At 40.6% G+C, this 20,473-nt stretch overlaps 1 long non-coding RNA gene across 1 annotated transcript in view; it reads left to right on the top strand.

Annotated features, from left to right (window-relative positions):
- Positions 1-2,218: 2,218 nt before the first annotated feature.
- LOC149259534 (uncharacterized) overlaps positions 2,219-20,473 on the top strand; it is a 35,955-nt gene continuing 17,700 nt past the window's right edge. The window contains exon 1 of the long non-coding RNA XR_016247385.1: positions 2,219-2,474. This is a non-coding gene — a long non-coding RNA (uncharacterized LOC149259534). The remainder of the gene's footprint in view (positions 2,475-20,473) is intronic.

Here is a 20,473-nt window from a genome sequence, read left to right as displayed (position 1 = left end):
TTTTCAAGTCTTTTATTAGAACATGTATAAATTTCGGTGGGTTGTAACCACTAGTAAGTCTACACATTTACAGTTTACTCCTACATTAAGTGTTGAAGAAAGTATGATGAGAAGTAATTGATTGTAAATATGTTATTTACTTGAGTATAAGTTATTTTCAACTATTTTATTTTTGGATGGTTTTCCTGCAAAACTTAAGAATAAACAAATCACTACACAAATATCTAAAGTCATACATGAAAATTGTAACCACATCCATAAATTATGACATAAAATATGTAAGACATCCATATGACATAATATTGTGCAAAGGTTTCCGTAAGACCTTGAAGTTATGATTCAATCGAATGTTTGAAAATCATTTTTTTAATAATATTGAAAAATAATATTTATTTTTCAAAGTTAAACATGATAATTTGCATTGGCCAATGTTAAACTAATAGTGATTAACAACCAAATTGATTGTTAGAGCCTTGCCTTGACAGAGACTAATAATGATTAATGATTCCATAACCATATTTAAATGTAATTGATAAGCACATAAAAACTTATTACTTATAACAAACTTACAATATAACAGGTTTCTTAACCATGAATATCCACCCCCCACTTTACCATGGATATTATTATACCATGGGACAATACCATGACTTATCAATATTACATGCCCAAAAATCATAGCTCATTTCACAATAAAAGAAAATAAAATGTAAAATATATTAGACATTACATATATCGTTGATTACATAGAGTGACAATTCTTGATCATATGGAGAGTGAGAGAGGGGGGGGAGAACAAAGACGAGAGATAGAGGTAGAGAGGGAGAGGGAATGACAAAGGAGATTTGGAGAGAGAGTTAGGGAGAGAGGAGAGGAGGGAAGACAGAGCAAAAGAGAGGAGAGAGAGAGTGAGAGAAAGGGAAGAGAGAGGGGGCCATAGAGATAAGAAGGGGATGTGAGAGAGAGAAAGAATGACAAGGTAGAGATGGAGAGAGAGTGAGTGAGAGAGGGGAGGAGGGAAGAGAGAGAGAAGGGGAGGGGAGAGAGAGGAAGAGAAGGGAAAGAGAGAGAGAGGGAGACATGAAGATGGAGGGGGGAGAGAAGGGAAGAGAGAGAGAGAGAGTGATGGGGGGAGAGATAGAGGGAGGTGGGAGAGAAAGGGAGGGAAATGAAGGAAAAGAGAGAGAAGGAGAGAGAGATGGAGTTGGAGGGAGAGAGAGAGGGAGGGAAATGAAGGAAAAGAGAGAGTCGAAGTCCAGCGTCACGTAATGCAACGCAATTCCGAGATTCTTGTGAAGTGGAGATTTGAATGGGAAATGATAGGTAGCTATAGTCAATGAATGAGATTTTAATTTCCATGAAATAAAAATAGCTTATAAGATTATTAGATTATGTGATTTTGGTTTTGTATAATTTTTTTTATTTTATTCAATAGTAAAGAGTAATGAGTTGGTCTATTTTTTTAATAGTTTTTGACTGAAAATATAATGTTAAAAAACCTTTGTGAACATATTGTTATAGTTATTTTCGCTATCTTAAAAGTATCCCATTTCAAAATGAGATGTTTTTTTGATTCCACTGTTTTATGTGTTAGTTCTTAATTGAATAATACAAATCTTTGCTTTCTATGAAATATTAGATCCAGTGTACACTTTTCGTTGGAGATTACAAGTTGAAATCGTGACATAGTACTTCTTTCTACCAAATTCTTTTTCATATACCCATTTCTCCATAACAAAATCTTTAACTCCTTGCTATTTGTGGGACAAACATTGAGGAAGATATTACATATGCATCCATTTGTTGTTTTGTTTCATCCATGTTTTATTTCTTTCACTCATGCCTTCATGGAAGACAACTTCATCTACCTACTCACATTTGCTCACCTTTGTGTAGATATTTTATGAGACACACTATAGCAATTGCTTGGATGGGAGCTGCCCCTCTTCCACTCAACATTATCTCATAGGGACTTAACTTTTTATTTTGAACTTGCTCATGATCAAGTCTTTTTGGATTTTCTCAACTTGTTTCCATTTTGAAATGGGACCCCAATTCACACTCATGGAAGAACTAGGGGCCCAAAAAACATTTTCTTCATTTTCCAATTACATAATTCTGCCTATATATATTTTGAATAACATATAATATTTTTCACCTTTTTAAAATTCTCTTATTTCTATATTTCTAGGGTCTTCCTATTAAGCTTGCTGTTGAAATCAATTCAGAAATACTTGTACTCATTTACTACTTTCTTTAGGAGTGTAACTTCATTCACAATTATGAACGGTATGCACCATTTTCCTAAGCAGATTTGACGTCCGTTTTCCTCCCCGTCTGTAATCACTAATCCAAATGCAACGCTGACAAGATTTCACGTCAAAGCTGGAAAAACAGGGCAGCCTAAGGCTAGCGTTGAAGAAGCCCATGTTCCAACAAGCAATGTCGTTACAATCCCTTACTCCGATCTCCTGGTATGCTTATTTTAAACTTTATTTCATGGATTCCTATAGATTAAGTTTTAGGCTGCTCAAAATAGGTTTACAATGGAATATAATGTTCTTTAACGGTCTCACTGGGTTTGATAATGTTTTATTTAAAAATTCTGAAACTCAATATTGGGTGGTCACAAGTGTCCAAAATGCATTGAAATTTGCAAATTTTTTGCTAGGTTTGTTTTCACATTTTCACGATCATGGATCGCATTGGAGTTAGAAAATAAAAGAGAGTTTGAACGGAAATTGTAGTGGGCTATACCACTCGAATTGCACACTTGAAAAAGATGCGAAATCATGGAATCAATGAATTTCTGATAAAGGACCTGATTCTGCAAACTGGTACATCATTGAGTTGAGAAGTAATTCACCCAAATGCATTAGGTAGATCATATTTTGCCAATGCGTTAAGCCCTCTTTCAAAAGTAATGTACAACAATAATTTTTGGAATTGTCTTTTGAATCATGTAATTAGGAATACTGTGCAAACCTTTTTTGTTTAGTCTTCTTCACCCTTAGCAATAGCCACGAGCCACGAGGTTCTTCCTGTATGCTCGGCGCCATTCGTTTCAATCTTGCCATGCTAGTGATGCACATCATCTTCATCACCAAAATTCTTCCGACTGTCTTGAATAACTTTTTGCGCCAATCCTTAACCCAACTTGGCTATTGTCTTGTCCCTACTTATCCCGTATAAACATAGAGTTCGATATTTTGCTTTTGGTCGGGAGGAAAAGACTTTCTATATATTTCCAATGAGAAAACATACTGTTTCCCAGATCTCTCAGGAATGTTATTACAGAGACATAACTACATAAAATATTAATTTATACTTGTCTTTCAGACGTGACACCTGATACTTCTTTAGCAATTCCTTCAATAGCTTTTAAGTTTTATATAGGCTCCCAGGCTTAAGATCTGAGATTACTTCATCATTTGCCAATTTTTTCCTTGCAGCTGTTCTTGTTGGCATGCCTATTGTTTTCTGGTTCAAAGTCCATATGCTAGAGGAAAAGACTTTCTATTTATTTCCAATGAGAAAACATACACTGTTTCCCAGATCTCTCAGGAATGTTATTACAGAGACATAACTAGATAAAATATTAATTTATACTTGTCTTTCAGACGTGACACCTGATACTTCTTTAACAATTGCTTCAATAGCTTTTATATAAGCTCCCAGGCTTAAGATCTGAGATTACCTCATCATTTGCCAATTTTTTTTCAGTTGTTCTTGAGCGCATGCTTCTTGTTTTCTGGTTCAAAGTCCATATGCTAGAGGAAAAGACTTTCTATATATTTCCAATGAGAAAACATACATTGTTTCCCAGATCTCTCAGGAATGTTATTACAGAGATATAACTAGATAAAATATTAATTTATACTTGTCTTTCAGACGTGACACCTGATACTTCTTTAACAATTGCTTCAATAGCTTTTATATAGGCTCCCAGGCTTAAGATCTGTGATCACTTCGTCATTTGCCGATTTTTTTCTTGCAGCTGTTCTTGTTGGCATGCTTCTTGTTTTCTGGTTCAAAGTCCATAGGCTAGCTTGCTTTTTTTGGATATCAACATCTTGCTTCTCTTGCTTTTTTATCATATCAGTTAGCATCAGTTTCTTGGCATTGTCTTTTTAGGGAGGGGATTGTTGGAGGGTTATTGTCTTTTTAGGGAGGGGATTGTTGGAGGGTTGGGTCAGGTCATCATCAATTTGAATAAGAAAAAGACTGAATTGCAAAAAACAAAAAAAACTGAATTAATGGTCTCATAAACTATTTTTAGTCTTGTGGACCTTAAAAGATCATTTCATTTCACCTTAGAGAGAGGGGGTGATAAAATCCGGTCTACCTGGAAACCATCCGTTTCAATGTAACTGGAAATAGTACACTGTCACCGCGTACTCATTCGCTGCTGTTAACATTCGAAACCATCCGTTTCAATGTAACTGGAAATAGTACACTGTCACCAGGTACTCATTCGCTGCACTTTGGGTTAGTGTTTGTTAACTAAGGGGGAGAATCCTTAGATGACTTGGTGAGTTAAACTACAATGCAATAAATGGTCACTGACACCCAATTCAAACTACCAGCGACTGTCCTAGACAAGTATTTTCGTAATAATGGAAAAAACAGCAAGCAATAAGTGATTAAATGGATAAAAATTCAGATGGCAAATGGTGCAATATTTACCTATAATTCAGAGGATGAAGTCTATAGCAATTACTCTATGAAGGATATGCCAAAAGCAACAAAAATGAATTTACAACAAACTGTAAATTGACTGTTTAGAGGCTGAAAAGTACACATAAACTAAAGCAGAAAATTAATATGAAGTTGAGCACACAACGCAATGCAATTATATGATAAAAGAACATTAAAACAGAAACTACAACAAATAGTTGACTGTTTTTATGAATTGAAGGTTATTTTTATGTAATTTTTTGAGTTTTTTAAATGATTTTTTACGATTATTATGCATGAAAACTGAAAAACACACGCCCTTCTATTTCCGTGCCATAATGCAAGCTAATCTTACTGTAATCTATCTAAAACCTGTAATCTATCTAAAACAGAATGAAAATGAGCTAAATGCCTACTCAAATATGCCTAATAGTGCATGTTACTCTATAAGAACTTGTTGTTTAGTAAACTAGCGCCTTTTAATGGAGTCAAAGAGATAAAAGGAAGATAAAGTGAATACGGAGGAAGACAATTTGAAGGTTATCTCTCAAATCCAATTAAGATCAAGATTAAATATTAGTGAAAGCATAAGAAAACAGAATTTTCACACGTGAAGAACTTGTAGTATTTTCCAATGAAAATCCGTATTTTTATTATCTAAAGTTCTAAATTGAACTAAGTTTTGATAAGTTTTCACAACTTGTAGTATTTTCCAATGAAATTCTGTATTTTTATTATCTAAAGTTGTAAATTGAGCTAAGTTTTGATAAGTTTTCACAGCAAGACTCCAAGGTATGAACTAGCTTTGCTAAATGGGGAAACACTAATCCTGATCCAGCAAAACAGATCCACCACCACAGGTACTCCATACTGGTAGTTAATCTCAATTTTCAATTTCTCTAGGGGAATAAGCAAAGGCTAAGGGGGAGAAGAAAGCACAAGCACTGAAGATCTCACAAAAGGAAATTGAACTCTTCTTCTCTTTGCTTGTAATAATATATAGAACCAGAATGAGGAAAGAATGGGGAGACAAAAGATAAGACAGAAAATAGAAGGGAAGTAAAAATAGTAGTCTCCAAATATAGCACTCCTTTTTTGAATGAAAATAGCATTTGCATGAAAAAACTACCCTTCCAAAAGATCACCTTCCTTCCATCATAACCACCCATAAGACAAATTACACTGTATATGGCTAAATTTTTCTTTCAATGCACCTTTTTCATGCCTAAAACAGACCCTACGAATTTCCTAAAGGTAGAATCCCCTAGAAGTAAGCCTTAAATTATGGAATAAGTGAGGATAAAAAATAGTACGATGAGCTAGGCTAATATTAAGAAGGAGAAACTTTAAAATAACAGCGTAAGCTCCTCTATGCCAAGTACTCCTTAGCTAAGGTCATATGAAATCCTTCTAGGGCTCAACATTGTCCAAAAATAGCCAATACCTCTATGTGGGCACATTGATCTCAATATGGACCATGCCAAATGTAACTGGTCCTTGGAAATTCATAGTGTTCGGAATGATTTGTGTTAATTATTGTAGCTCGGGAGGTACTTCTGCATTTGTAGTGCCGACCAAGCTTATTTCACTCTCTAGGCACTTTACTTTATAAAGTGATTATATAAAGTTCGAAAGTGTACTAAAAAGTGACTTTTTATAAAGTGAGTGTGACTGTATAAAGTTGGGTCACTTAAGAGATTTAAGTGGGCCCAATGTGAGATTAAGTCATGATCGTTGATCCTGAGATGGTGAGATTTGATCTCAACCATTGAGATCTAGGGTTAGGGATTTTGGTCATTAAAGAGAAATAAAAAGAGAGAGGTAGAGTGAAAAAACACACTTTTTTTCTAGAAGAGAGGAAGAGGAGTTGAGCAGAAAAAATAGAGGAGCAATAAAGAGAAGAAGGGCACAAATCCCAAGGAGAGAAGTCTTCAGATTGGGCACACACTTCTAGGAAAAGTTTCCGGCCATTAAGCAGGTTGTACAACTGAGTATGGGCACGATTTTCTAGGCAAAGAAGTGAAAAAAATCGATGCATATATTGTTGTACCGTATTGTTGGAAAATGAGGAGACTTATGTATTATAGATGATTTTCCTTGATAATTACTTGTGATATGTGTTGGCCTTTTATTACTTTATTCGATCTTTGTTCATCAAGCAATTACCAAAACAATGAAGATCACACCACAACAAAATACACAAGATATAGGCTCCAAGCCAGGGCAAAACCCCTCCAAGGGGAAAACCCATAAAATGCTTCTCTTCTTCTTTAGAATCTGTTTACAAAGAGACTTCCAAGACCCAAAGCTATGTTGCAGGAAACGTGGGGGGCGGGGGGCCTGTTTCCGGCTGGAAACTGGGACGAAACGCGGAAACGCGTTTGGTACGGCCAGGAAACGCGTTTCCGGCCGTACTGCCACGTTTCCTGAAACGGAAACGTGTTTCCTGAAACGGAAACGTGTTTCCTGGCCGTACAGCCCGCGTTTCCCAATTGAATTGTGTTTTTTTTAATTTTTCTTTTTTTTCAAATTTGTTTTTTAATTTTCTAGATGTGTCTCTAAAGTTATAAAAGTGAATTTTTGCCCTAGTGTTGATATGCAGTTCATGGTAATGTTAAATTCTTAAAGTAAAAGTGATATTCTCCTTTATTTTTCATTTTCATCCTTTTACTTAAATTTTTAACATTACCATGAAATGACTCAGGATGTTTGAGAGTGGTTTCGCCCTCATTGGATTTCATATGGAGAAAGTAGAATTTTAGATCTCACTCAAAATCCAGCAGACTTATTTGTTTTTCAGGATTTCAGGATTGGGGGGATTGCAATGTTTCCATTGGATTTTATCATGTACTAGGGTATGGAACTTGTATTTAATCAAGAGAACCAAGCCCTCTATGCAGGGGAAACTCCCAAAAATCAAGATCATGTAGGGTACTAGGGTATGAAACGTGTATTTAATCAAGAGCACTAAGGTCGTTCGACTATGTAGGAGTAGACTCCCAATACAACAGTGGTCCTTCTAAAGAATGGGATGTGGATGCAGAAAATCCTGATTTGGATCTCTCTCTTGCAGCCTTATAGTCTTTATTGTACTTGCAGCCTCATATATTAATATAAATAAAGGCTGATTTTGAGATTTGGATATCTAATAAAGGTTGCTTTTGGATATTCCGATATTTTTATTTTCATTATGTGATCATTCATGAGTAAATGTGATGTAAATTAAATCTTAATGTTTAAGTGTAATAAATTATAATGTATCATTTATGCTTTATGATTGCACACACACATATATATATATTTAAATATTTTCTATATATATATATATTCGCGTTTCCCCGTTTCCAAAATTTGGGGAGGTCGCGTTTCGTATCGCTTCCCGTTTCGGAAACTCGTACCCGTTTCCCCGTTTCGTGCAACTTAGACCCAAAGACTAGAGCCAACAACCCCACCAAGCACCATGTCATCCCCCAGCAAGATCTACTCCAAGGTAACTTCCAAATTTCAACCTACTGCAACTTCATCCCAAAATTTCGGCCCTGCAATTTCGACCTCCTGCAATTGCAGCTTCACAGAAACCCTAGCTTCGTACGTGTAAGAGAGAGAGAGAGAGAGATATTTTCCCAAGAAACTTCACTCTTTTCTTCCTTTCTTCGTCCTTCTTCGCACTTCTTCTTCTTCGCTATTGCAAATCAAATTGACTTGAGTGAGTGTTCAAATGAGATCGAGCTCCTTTATATTTATAGCCTCCTTAAGGGGTCAAATAGCCCTCCTTTAGGCCGACTTGATCTTGCTTTTGGGTCGACTTGGTCTTGGGATACAAAATGGCTTTTCCTCGATAAAATAAATTTCTTTCTTTAATACAAAGACACATGACCAATAATATTTTTTATACTAGAAAGACCTAGAAAACCTAAAAGCATGAAGAACATGCTTTTGACTCAAACTTGAGTATGAAACCCATACTCCAAAAATAAAAATATAATTTCTCTTTTCTTTCTTTTTCTCTCTTTACAAAGAATATACAATGTCATGATTACAATTAGGTCATTATGAAGACCTAACCTAGTTACAATTTTCAACACTCCCTCTTAACTAGGGAGGTATTTACTATTTATAATCCCATTACATGGTACAAGGAATCTCAATCTTGAAGCATTCTCATAAGAAGAGTCGGATTGATAAGTCATCTTTTTGTCAAGCATCTTTATCATAACCAACACTGTCATTAAAGGCCTTAACTAGACAAGCTCAACCTTATTTGAGAGCATTATGCTAGGAGGCTTTACGTGAGCTACCACACTACCTCTTAAGTCACACACCCCATTCGGATGTCCACAAGGTATGTCCTTTTAGGACTATTCTTTTCTTGGATTCCCAAATCTAGATCCTCAAAGAATATTGGTCCTCTTTGACTACTCTTACCTTGGATGCCCTACCTCATCCTCAAAGAGTGTGGGTCAACAACTTCTTTCCCTGGATTCTTCAATCCATAAGAAGTTCTAATCTCAAATGCTTATCCAATCCTTCAGATTCCATTTTTTCTTTATGGCCTTCACTAAGACATATGGTTGTTAGTCCTAGTCTAGTGCTTGACCCATAAAGACATGAATTGCCCAATATCACTCCCTCTCAATAAGGAAAGAGATATCAACCGGACCAAGATTACCTCTCAAGTACTCAAGCTTCTTGTTTGGTAATTCTTTAGTCAAAATATCTGCTACCTATTCATATGTAGGTAGATAGTGGAGCTTCACGACCCCATCTCATACCAGGCTTTTGACATAGTGGTACTTGTTTTTTATATGCTTCGTCCTAGCATGAAACACCGAGTCTTCTGTCAATCTAATGCAACTTTCATTATCACAATGTATCCATGTAGGGCTATGTGGTCCTTCAAACAAGTATGATAACAACTTCTTGAGCCAAACTACTTCCTGACAGACTTTGCTTCCAGGCTCCAGCAACATATTCAGCTTTAGCACTACTCAAAGAATTTGTATCCTGCTTTCTACTCATCCATGAGACCATGGAGGAACCTAGGTTGAAGCATCCACTTGTTGTGCTTCTTTCGTCTATCTCACTGCCACCCTTATCTGAATCTGTACATCCCATGAGTTAGATTTCATTACTAGTATACTAGAGTCAGTGATGTATGGTTCCACACAAATATCTTAGGATATGCTTGGCTGCAATCCAATGGTCATGTTTTGGCTCCATCTGAAACTGACTGAGAACATTTACTGTGAAACAAATGTTTGGTCTCGTATTTACTAGATACATCAAGGATCCAATCAACTATCTATAGCAAGTAGGATCCACTAGACTAGACTATGAATTCCTCAACTTCTTTAAATTGGTAATCATAGGAGTCATCATAGGCTTGCTATCCATCATGTCAAACTTCTGAAGTATCTTGATCACATACTTACCTTGACAATATATATTTGACCTGGATTTTGCCATATTTCTGGTCCCAGATAATAATGCATAATTCCAAGATCCTTCATATCGAACCCGACTGCTAATTGCTTCTTGCATTCTCGAATTTGATGCTCTACACTTGTGACTAGTAGATCATCCACATACAAGAGTATGATGACTGGTTCATCCTAGAACACCTTGATATATAGGTTAGGATTTGCAAAACTCTTGGTAAAACCAAGTCTTAATAGGTATGCATCCATTCTTCCATACCAAGCTCTAGGTGTTTGCTTTAAGTCATATAGATCCTTCTTCAACCTGCAGACGTGAGTCTCCCTATGATTTATTTCAAATCCTTGAGGCGGCTCAATGTTATCCTCTTCATTAATGGTCCCATCAAGGAAAGTTGTCTTGACATCCATTTGATGGATGTTCCATCCCATAGTAGCATCCAACGAAACAAGCGATCTTATTGTTGTATATCTAGCTGTGGGAGCAAAGGTTTCCACATAATCAATCCCTTCTTTCTGCGAGAAGCCCATTAGAGAAATTTTGAGGTATAAAATGGGCCTCCTAAGGAATATTATAAAATAATAGTGAACATAATAAAATAAGATTAGATTACATCATCAAATTTTAGAGGGAAAAAAAAAATTACTTTTTTAACTTATCTCCCTATAGTTTTACTTATGTTAAAAATCAATTAACGGAGCAATGAAATACAAAAAATATTGCGGAAACACAAATACAGAAATGCATAAAACAATAGAGACACAGATACACATGGTTCACGCAATTTGCGCTACGTCCACAAAGAAACAACCAGTCCTTCCTTTTATATGATGTAGCAAAATGAAGAGATACAACCTTGATTCAGATTTAGATAGGAATGCAACAAATTACAGAAATAACCATTAATACAGAGATGCAGCAGAAATAATACTTCATTTCATTAATGTAAAATACTGAAATATGTTTACAAATAGAAATGGAAATAAACTAGCTTGGGCGATGGTAGCTTATCTCTAAGGAGAGATGTGGCGGCTACATGCCTCTAAACTCTATTACAATGAGGCTCAAAGGCCTATTTATTGTTTAGAAACAATGGAAAACCCTAAACATCCAAAAACCTAACCCTAGGAGATGAAGCACCAAACTATGGGCCTCGTTTGGGTAAATTAGTACATCAACTTCCTGGGGTCGTAACTTTGGCATACGATATCCATTTGACGGGCACAATACCTTGTTATAAGATCTATCCGAGGACTACAGGTCCTAGTTTTCCCAAAAAACATCATTTAGGGCCTCAAAACGGCTTTGAAAGTTCAGAACCCGAAAAACTGCCAAAAATAGTAAATTGTGCTAGAAATAAGGAAACTGAAAAACTAAAAGAGATAGTTGTGGGGGCCCAAGTGGGATAGGCAGGTGGCCACCAACGTCCAACTGGATCATTCCTCCCCCCTTAGGAAGCAATGGTCCCCATTGTGTTGAGTGCCTCCAAGAGATGGGAAAACTTTTGCTAAACTTGGTCCCCGGTGAGTTGTTCTGCAATCTTTGATGTGTGCAGTAATGGTGGGAAGCATGGTCGAGGGCTGTCCACATTGAACACTCTATGCAAGCCAAGGAATGGGGGAATGTTGTGCTCCAAAGCATTGTTTCCCACAACCTTGGTAATGGTGTAAGGACCATATCGGAGTGGTCCGAGCTTCTGATGGGCTCTTGTAAGGCGTTCTTTCTGCAGATGCAACCAGACTTTGTCACCCAATTGAAACTTGTGTGGCACCCGATGTTGATCACATCGCTGCTTGTACTTGGCATTTTCCACAATGGAGCAGTGATATATCGGCCTGTTGGGTAGAGGTGCTCTGGGAGTCAGATCGAATGAATGCTTGACCTGACAGTGCAACGGTACCCCTGTGGGTGAGGAGAAGATGTTCCTGTATTTTTTCATGACCGCATTCCCCTGCTTCTACTGCGTGGAGGAACCCTTCCCGGGGACCGTGGATGTGGCTACGATCTCCCCCCCTACTTTGAGAGCGAACTAGAAAGAAAATGAATTTCCTAGTTTGGAACACGATCTTACTGCATTTCTTAGCAGAGATCAAAGAGGTGGCGGTAGGTGGGGCTACCTCCAGTATCCTGTATAATGAATTACCCAAAGAAATAATAACAACGTGAGGCCTTGATATACAGCATGTTGCTTCCACAAGTATGGTTGGTCTAGTAATATATCACAAACATCAAGAGGTGCAACATCACACAATACCTCATCTGTGAAGGGCTTGATGTTGTAGGGAAGGCGACACTGCTGGCGGACTCGGAGATCTTGTCCTTGGTGAAGCCACCCGATACTATACGACTGCGGGTGTGGTGTAGTCGTAGGCTCAACTACTTCATGACCTCTACTGAATTGAGGTTCTTTTGGCTACCACTTTGGACAATGAATTGCAGCGGCGAACCCTTCACCCACATTTGTGAGTGGAAAAGACGCTCCCCCTCCTCTGGATCTTCGGGCTCATTCTTCTAGATCTTTGCGGTGGCAACAATGGCGCTGGGCTTCGCATCAATGATCTGCTTCCCTTTGTCATTCCTCTTGTCGGGTTTTGATTCAGGGTCGGAACATGCATCTGATTCTAAAGCCTTCAACTCGGCCACCAACGACTACTTGGCCCGACACTCACTTGTGTTATGAGTGGGGCTCTTATGGAACTTGCACCACTTTCATGTGTCCTTCTTTGACTTTGTGGTGTTGTTCTTTTCTTACGGCTTCGATGGGTTGTCTTGGCTCACACCGTCTTGGCTTTGTCCTTGGTTCTGCAGTTTGGGGAAGCCTTTCCCTTGCTTCGGATTCGCAAATCCAAAGTCTCGCTTCTTCTGTTTAAACTTCTGCTCGATCTTGACAGCGTATTGGTACGTCATGCCGAGCAAGGAGATGTCCGGGAACTCCATCTCATCCTGGATGTACCTATGTAGGCAGCCATGGTATTTGAGTACCAAATGCCGCTCAGAATCCTTGATACCCAACTTTGTGCAAAGGGTATGAAAAATATTGGTAAATTCCGGCACGTCTTGGTCCCTTCCCTGCCGCAGTGATCCAGGTGGATCTTGGTGGCCACCTGCCAAGTCCACTTGGACCCCCACCATTGTTTCTCTCAGCATTTTCAGTTTCCTTAATTGTAGCACAACTTACTATTTTTAGCAGTTTTTCGGGTCCTGAACTTCCGGAGCCGTTTTGAGGCCCTAAACGACATTTTTTGGGAAATCTGGGCATGGACTCATGTTGCCTCCCAAAGTGGTAGTGCTCGGATAGATATTTCTAACGAGCTATTGTACGCGTCAAACGGAGATCGTATGCCAAATTTACGACCCCGGGAAGTTGATGTACCAATTTACCCAAACGGGGCCCACAGTTTGGCGTTTCATCTTCTAGGGTTAGGTTTTGGAATGTTAAGGGTTTTCCATTGTTTCTCAACAATAAATGGGCCTTCGAGCCTCATTGTAAGACAGTTCAGAGGCATGTAGCCACCACATCTCTTCTCAGAGATAAGCTACCATCGCCCTAGCTGGTTTATTTCGATTACTGTTTGTAAACATATTTCAGTATTTTACATTAATGAAGTGAAGTATTATTTCCGCTGCATATCTGTGTTTATGGTTATCTCTGTAATTTGTTGCGTTCCTGTTTAAATCTGGATCAGTGGTATCAGAGCGGTCTGCTTTTTCTCTGTTTTTCTTTGCATGTCCCCAATGAGGTCGGGATATAAGGAGTTAGGGCTTGAACTGGTCGAACCTTTGCAAGACCAGCCTCGCAAATCCTGACGGCCTCCTATGGCGGATGAGAAGAAAGACCAGGGGGTAGGAGATTCTATCAAAATCTTGCTTGAAGAAGCCCTTGAGCGACAGCGGAACGCGATGATGGACAGTTTTGCCCAAATCCTTCAGCGGCTACCTAGAAGCGACGCATCGGCTTCCAGCAACTACTCTGGAAACGCCATGCCCTTTAAGGTACAAGTTAATTTTGAAATCCCAATATTTGAGGGTCAGATAGACGCAGATGCCGTAGATAAATGGTTAAATCTGCTGGAGGGTTATTTTTTTGTTCATGAATTTTCAAGTCGGGAAAAGATTGTTTTCTCTCTTCTCAAAGCAGCCCCCCACGTCAAGGACTGGTGGGAAACCTACTGCAAGAAGAAGGATGAAAATACCGGCTCACTATTTTCAGCTGCACCCACCTGGAATTCATTCCGGGATGCCATCAAGGAGCAGTACTACCCTGTCGGAAGCTATGAGGATGAATACATAAAATGGACCATGCTGCGGCAGGGAAGGGACCAAGACGTGCCGGAGTCCACCAATCTTTTCCATACCCTTCGCACAAAGTTGGGTATCAAGGATACGAAGCAACATTTGATACTCAAATACCACGGCTGCCTGCACAAGTACATCCAGGAAGAAATACAATTCCTGAACATCTCCTCGCTTGGCACAGCGTACCGATATGCCATCAAGGTCGAGCAGAAGTTTAAACAAAAGAAGCGAGACTTTGGATCTGCGAATCTGAAGCAAGGGAAAGGTGCCCCTAAAACACAGAACAAAGGACAAAGCCAAGGCGGGGCAGCCCAAGACAACCCGCCAAAGCTGCAGGCAAAGAACAGCGCCGCGAAGACGAAAAAGGACACGGGAAAATGGTGTGAGTTCCATAAGAGCTCCACTCACAACACCAGTGAGTGTTGGGCCAAGCAGTCACTGGTGGCTGAGCTAAAGGTTCCAGAATCAGATGCATGTTCTGACTCTGAGTCAGAACCCGACAAGGGGAATGACAAAGGGAAGCAGATCATTGACGCAGATCCCAACGCCATTGTTGCTACCGCCAAGATCCAGAAAAATGAACCCGAAGATCCAGAGGAGGAGGAGTGTCTCTTCCACTCCCAGATGTGGGTAAAGGGCTCCCCGCTACAGTTCATTGTCGATAGCGGGAGCCAAAAGAACCTCATTTCGGCAGAGGTCGTGAAGCGGTTGGGCTTACCGACCACAGCACATCCACAACCATACACCATCGGGTGGCTTCACCAAGGACGGGATCTTCGCGTGAGCCAGCAGTGTCGCCTTTCGTACAACATCAAGCCCTTCACGGATGAGGTATTGTGTGACATTGCTCCCCTTGAAGTTTGTGATGTATTATTAGGACAACCATACTTGTGGAAGCGACATGCTGTGTATGAATCAAGGCCCCGTGCTGTTATTGTTACATTGGGAAATAAGTTGTACAAGATACTAGAGGTAGCACCGCCTACCGCCATCTCTTTGATTACTGCAAAACAATGCAGTAAGCTCATTTCCAAGACTGGGAAATTTGTTTTCCTGATGATATGCCCGCAAGGAAAGAAGAAGATGGTAGCCACGGCCTCCAGACCAGACCCCTCCGCACGACAACTACAGATGGATAAGGTCGTGAAGGAGTACGAGGACATCTTCACCTCCCCCGCAGGGGTTCCTCTGCACTGTCAAGTCAAGCACTCCATTGATCTGACCCCAGGTGCGCCGCTACCCAATGGACCAATTTATCGGCGCTCCGTTCTGGAGAATGATGAAATCAAGAGGCAAATTCAGGAGCTGCTGCAGAAAGGTCACATCCGTCCGAGTTCATTGCCTTGTGGGAGCCCGATTGTGTTGGTACAGAAGAAGGATGGGACTTGGAGACTCTGTATTGACTATCGGGCGCTGAACAAGATCACTATCCGTAATAGGTACCCGATCCCGCGGATTGATGACCTCTTGGACCAACTAAAGGGGGCAAAATATTTTAGCAAGATCGATCTGAAGTCAGGATATCACCAGGTGCCAATCGAACCCTCTGATGTGTGGAAGACTACCTTCAAAGCCAAGGAGGGCCTCTTCGAATGGTTGGTTATGCCTTTCGGATTGACGAATGCTCCTGCAACATTCATGAGGCTAATGGATGACATTTTGCGGCCATTCACCAACTCATTTGTAGTGGTATACTTGGATGACATTCTGATCTTCAGCCAGAGTTGGGAAGAGCACCTCCACCACATCCGACAGGTCCTTCAAACACTGCGGCAACACAAGCTATGTGCCAATTTGGAGAAATGCACTTTTGGCATGACCCAGGTTCAGTATCTGGGATACATTATTGATGAACAGGGGTTGCATGTGGATCCGGCCAAGATCCAAGTCATTCGGGATTGGCCATCTCCAACCACTCTGACAGAGCTCCACAACTTTCTAGGTCTTGCCAACTTCTACCGCAGGTTCATGTTGGGGTTTTCTCATATCACTTGGCCCTTGAGTCAAGTCACCAAGGGAGGAGCGAAAGCGAAATTCTTTTGGTCTGCATCTCAACAGAAGGCATTCATAGAGTTGAAAGATCGCCTCTGCACGACACCAGTGCTCGCGTTACCAGATTTACAACAACCATTTGAGGTCGAGACAAATGCCTCTGACTATGCTATTGGGGCAGTCCTCACTCAACACGGGCATCCAGTGGCATATCACAGTGAAACTTTCAGACACAGTCTGGAAGTATCTCACTTATGATAAAGAGATGTATTCCATTGTGCAGGTCTACCGATAATGGAAGCATTACATTTTGGGGAAGGAAACGGTCATCCACATAGACCACCGACCCCTGCAGTTCATACAGACCCAAGGGAAATTGCAGAATGATCGCCATCAGAAGTGGTCTACATATCTACAATAGTTCCATTTGAATATCAAGTATAAGAAGGGCAGCACCAATAATGTTGCAGATTGCCTCAGTCGACCACCAATCATGGCGTTAACCACCGTGCTCAACTCTTGTGGGCACGAGACTTCTGATTGGCCACTTCTCTACAAAAGCGACCCAGAATTTGGCCACACATACCAAACACTCTTGGGGATCGGCATGTTCCAAATTTTCATCTCCAAGATGCCCTGTTATGCAACCTGGGTCACCTTTGTGTTCCTTTAAGCGAGTGTGCCAAGATGATTTGGGAAGCACACTACAGTCGGGCTGCTGGGCATTTCGGGGTCGAGAAAACGGTGGCAGTACTGCAAAAGTATTTCTATTGGCCAAATCTTTGACAGGATGTCGGGAAGTACATCAGATCATGTACTGCTTGTGCCATTGCCAAACCAACCATCAAGAAGCAAGGCCTCTATACCCCGTTGCCTACCCCTAGTCGACCTTGGGAATCCATCTCCATGGATTACATGTCAGGCCTTCCTTCCACTAAGCATGGAAATGATTGTGTTTTTGTGGTCGTTGACAGGTTCTCGAAGATGGCCATTATGGCGGCCTGCAAGAAGAATATCACAGCAGAAGCCACTGCCAAACTCTTCTTTGAACGAGTTTAGGTGCACTTTGGGATCCCACAGTCTATCATCTCAGATCGGGACAGTCGGTTCCTCAGTACATTTTGGTCCAGTCTCTGGTCAATGCTAGACACCAAACTCACTAAGTCCACAGCCTTCCATCCTCAAACTGATGGCCAAACAGAGGTTGTCAATCGGATGATTGTACACATTCTGCGCATGTACAACTCAAAGCATCCACGCACATGGGACGAGAGCCTCCCCTATGTTCAGCACAGTTACAACCGAGCTCTTCATAGCTCGACGGGCCACAGCCCTTTTCAGGTGGGCCTGGGATTCCAGCCACTATGCCCCATTGATGTGGCCATGCCACTTGCAGCTACTCACACAGATTCAGTTCATGTCCAGTCCGAAACAGATAAGGCAACCAGCTTCATTGAGCACATCCAACATATTCGCCAGCAGGTCCATGACATTCTGGAGAAATCAAATGCCAAGTACAAGCAGCGACATGATCAACATCGGGTGCCACACAAGTTTCAGGTGGGCGACAAAGTCTGGTTGCATTTGCAAAAGGAACGCCTTACTGGAGCCTATCGGAAACTGAGACCACTCCGATATGGTCCTTACACCATTACTAAGGCTATGGGAGACAATGCATTTGAGCTCAGCATTCCCCCATTCCTTGGCCTACACCCAGTGTTCAATGTGGACCGCCTTCGGCCATACTTTCCACCATTGTTAGACACATCCGACATTGCAGAACAGCTCACACCCACAGAATTAAATCCAGATTGCATGGAACAAGCTGCAACTGATCGGATCATGGACAGACAGATCAAGAACACTCGCCAACAGAATATCCAATTGTATCGAGTTGTCAAAATAGGCCAACTCCTTCACCAGGGCAAGTGGCTCACCAGGGACCAAGTTCAGCAAAAGTTTCCTCATCTCATGGAGGAACTCAACGCAATGGGGACCATTGCTTCCTAAGGGGGGAGGAATGATCCAGGTGGATCTTGGTGGCCACCTGCCAAGTCCGCTTGGACCCCCACCATTGTTTCTCTCAGCATTTTCAGTTTCCTTAATTGTAGCACAACTTAATATTTTTAGCAGTTTTTCGGGTCCTGAACTTCCGGAGCTGTTTTGAGGCCCTAAACGACGTTTTTTGGGAAATCTGGGGCAATGGACCAATGTTGCCTCCCAAAGTGGTAGTGCTCGGATAGATCTTTCTAACGAGCTATTGTACGCGTCAAACAGAGATCGTATGCCAAAGTTACGACCCCGGGAAGTTGATGTACCAATTTACCCAAACGGGGCCCACAGTTTGGCGTTTCATCTTCTAGGGTTAGGTTTTAGAATGTTAAGGGTTTTCCATTGTTTCTCAACAATAAATGGGCCTTCGAGCCTCATTGTAAGACAGTTCAGAGGCATGTAGCCACCACATCTCTTCTCAAAGATAAGCTACCATCGCCCTAGCTGGTTTATTTCGATTACTGTTTGTAAACATATTTCAGTATTTTACATTAATGAAGTGAAGTATTATTTCCGCTGCATATCTGTGTTTATGGTTATCTCTGTAATTTGTTGCGTTCCTGTTTAAATCTAGATCACGCAGCATGGTTCACTTTATGTATTTATCCTCATAGCTCCCGACAGGGTAGTACTGCTCCTTGATGGTGTCCCAGAACAAATTCCAAGTGGGTGCGGTTGAAAACAGTGAGTCCGTAATTTCATCCTTCTGTTCGCAGTAGGTTTCCCACCAGTCCTTGATGTGCGGGGTGGCTTTGAGAAGAGCAAAAGTAATCTTTTCCTGGTTGGAAAAATCATGAACAGAAAAATACCCTTCTAGTAGATTTAACCATTTATCTACGACATCTGCATCTATCTAACCCTCGAATATGGGGATTTCAAAGTTAACTTGTACCTTAAAGGGTGTGACTTTTCCAGAGTAGCCGCTGGAAGTAGATGCGTCGCCCTTGGGTAGCCACTAAAGGATCTGAGCAAAGTTGTCCATCATCGCGTTCCTTTGTCGCTCGAGGGCTTCTTCGAGCAAGATTTTGATAGGATCTCCTGTCCCCTCATCTTTCTTTTCTTCCGCCATGGGAGGCCATCGGGATTTGCGAGGCTAGTCTTGCAAAGGTTCGACCAGTTCAAGCCCTAACTCCTTATATCCCGCCTCGTTGGGGACATGCAAAGAAAAACAAAGAAAGAGCATACCGTTCTGATACCATTGATCCGGATTTAGACAAGAACGCAACAAATTACAGAAATAACCATAAATACAGAGATGCAGAAAAAATAATACTTCATTTCATTAATGTAAAATACTGAAATATGTTTACAAACAGAAATTGAAATAAGTTAGCTTGGGCAATGGTAGCTTATCTCTGAGGAGAGATGTGGTGGCTACATGCCTCTGAACTCTGTTACAATGAGGTTCAAAGGCCTATTTATTGTTGAGAAACAATGGAAAACCTTAAACATCCGAAAACCTAACCCTACGAGATGAAGCGCCAAACTATGGGCCATGTTTGGGTAAATTGGTACATCAAATTCCTGGGGTCGTAACTTTGGCATACGATCTCCATTTGACGCACACAATACCTTGTTAGAAAGATCTGTCCGAGGACTACAACTTTTGCATGACCAACATCGGTCAATGACCCATGTTGGTCCTAGTTTTCCCAAAAAACATCGTTTAGGGCCTCAAAAGGGCTCCGGAAGTTTAGGTATCGAAAAACTGCGAAAAATAGTAAATTGTGCTAGAAATAAGGAAACTGCAAAACTAAAAGAGATAGTTGTGGGGGTCCAAGTGGGGTAGACGGGTTGCCATCAACATCCACCTGGATCAAACCTACAACATATTTGCTATAATTTCCTCTTTGCTCTCACACAACCTCCTCTCTCTCTCTCTCGCTCAGAATAATGCCTTCTAGGGAAAAAAAACCCTAACTTAAACATAACTTCTACCTTCAGATCATTTGCCTAATGAATGGTCTAGATTGACTATGAAATTACAATATTTTACAAGGCAAATTTTCATCTATTTTTA

This window comes from Pinus tabuliformis, chromosome 6 (assembly GCF_031772625.1).
Source record: "Pinus tabuliformis cultivar Carrire ecotype Pingquan chromosome 6, CPIR1, whole genome shotgun sequence".
NCBI lineage: Eukaryota > Viridiplantae > Streptophyta > Pinopsida > Pinales > Pinaceae > Pinus > Pinus tabuliformis.
Note: the sequence above shows the minus strand (reverse complement) of the source record. Positions and strands in the feature narration are given on the sequence as shown.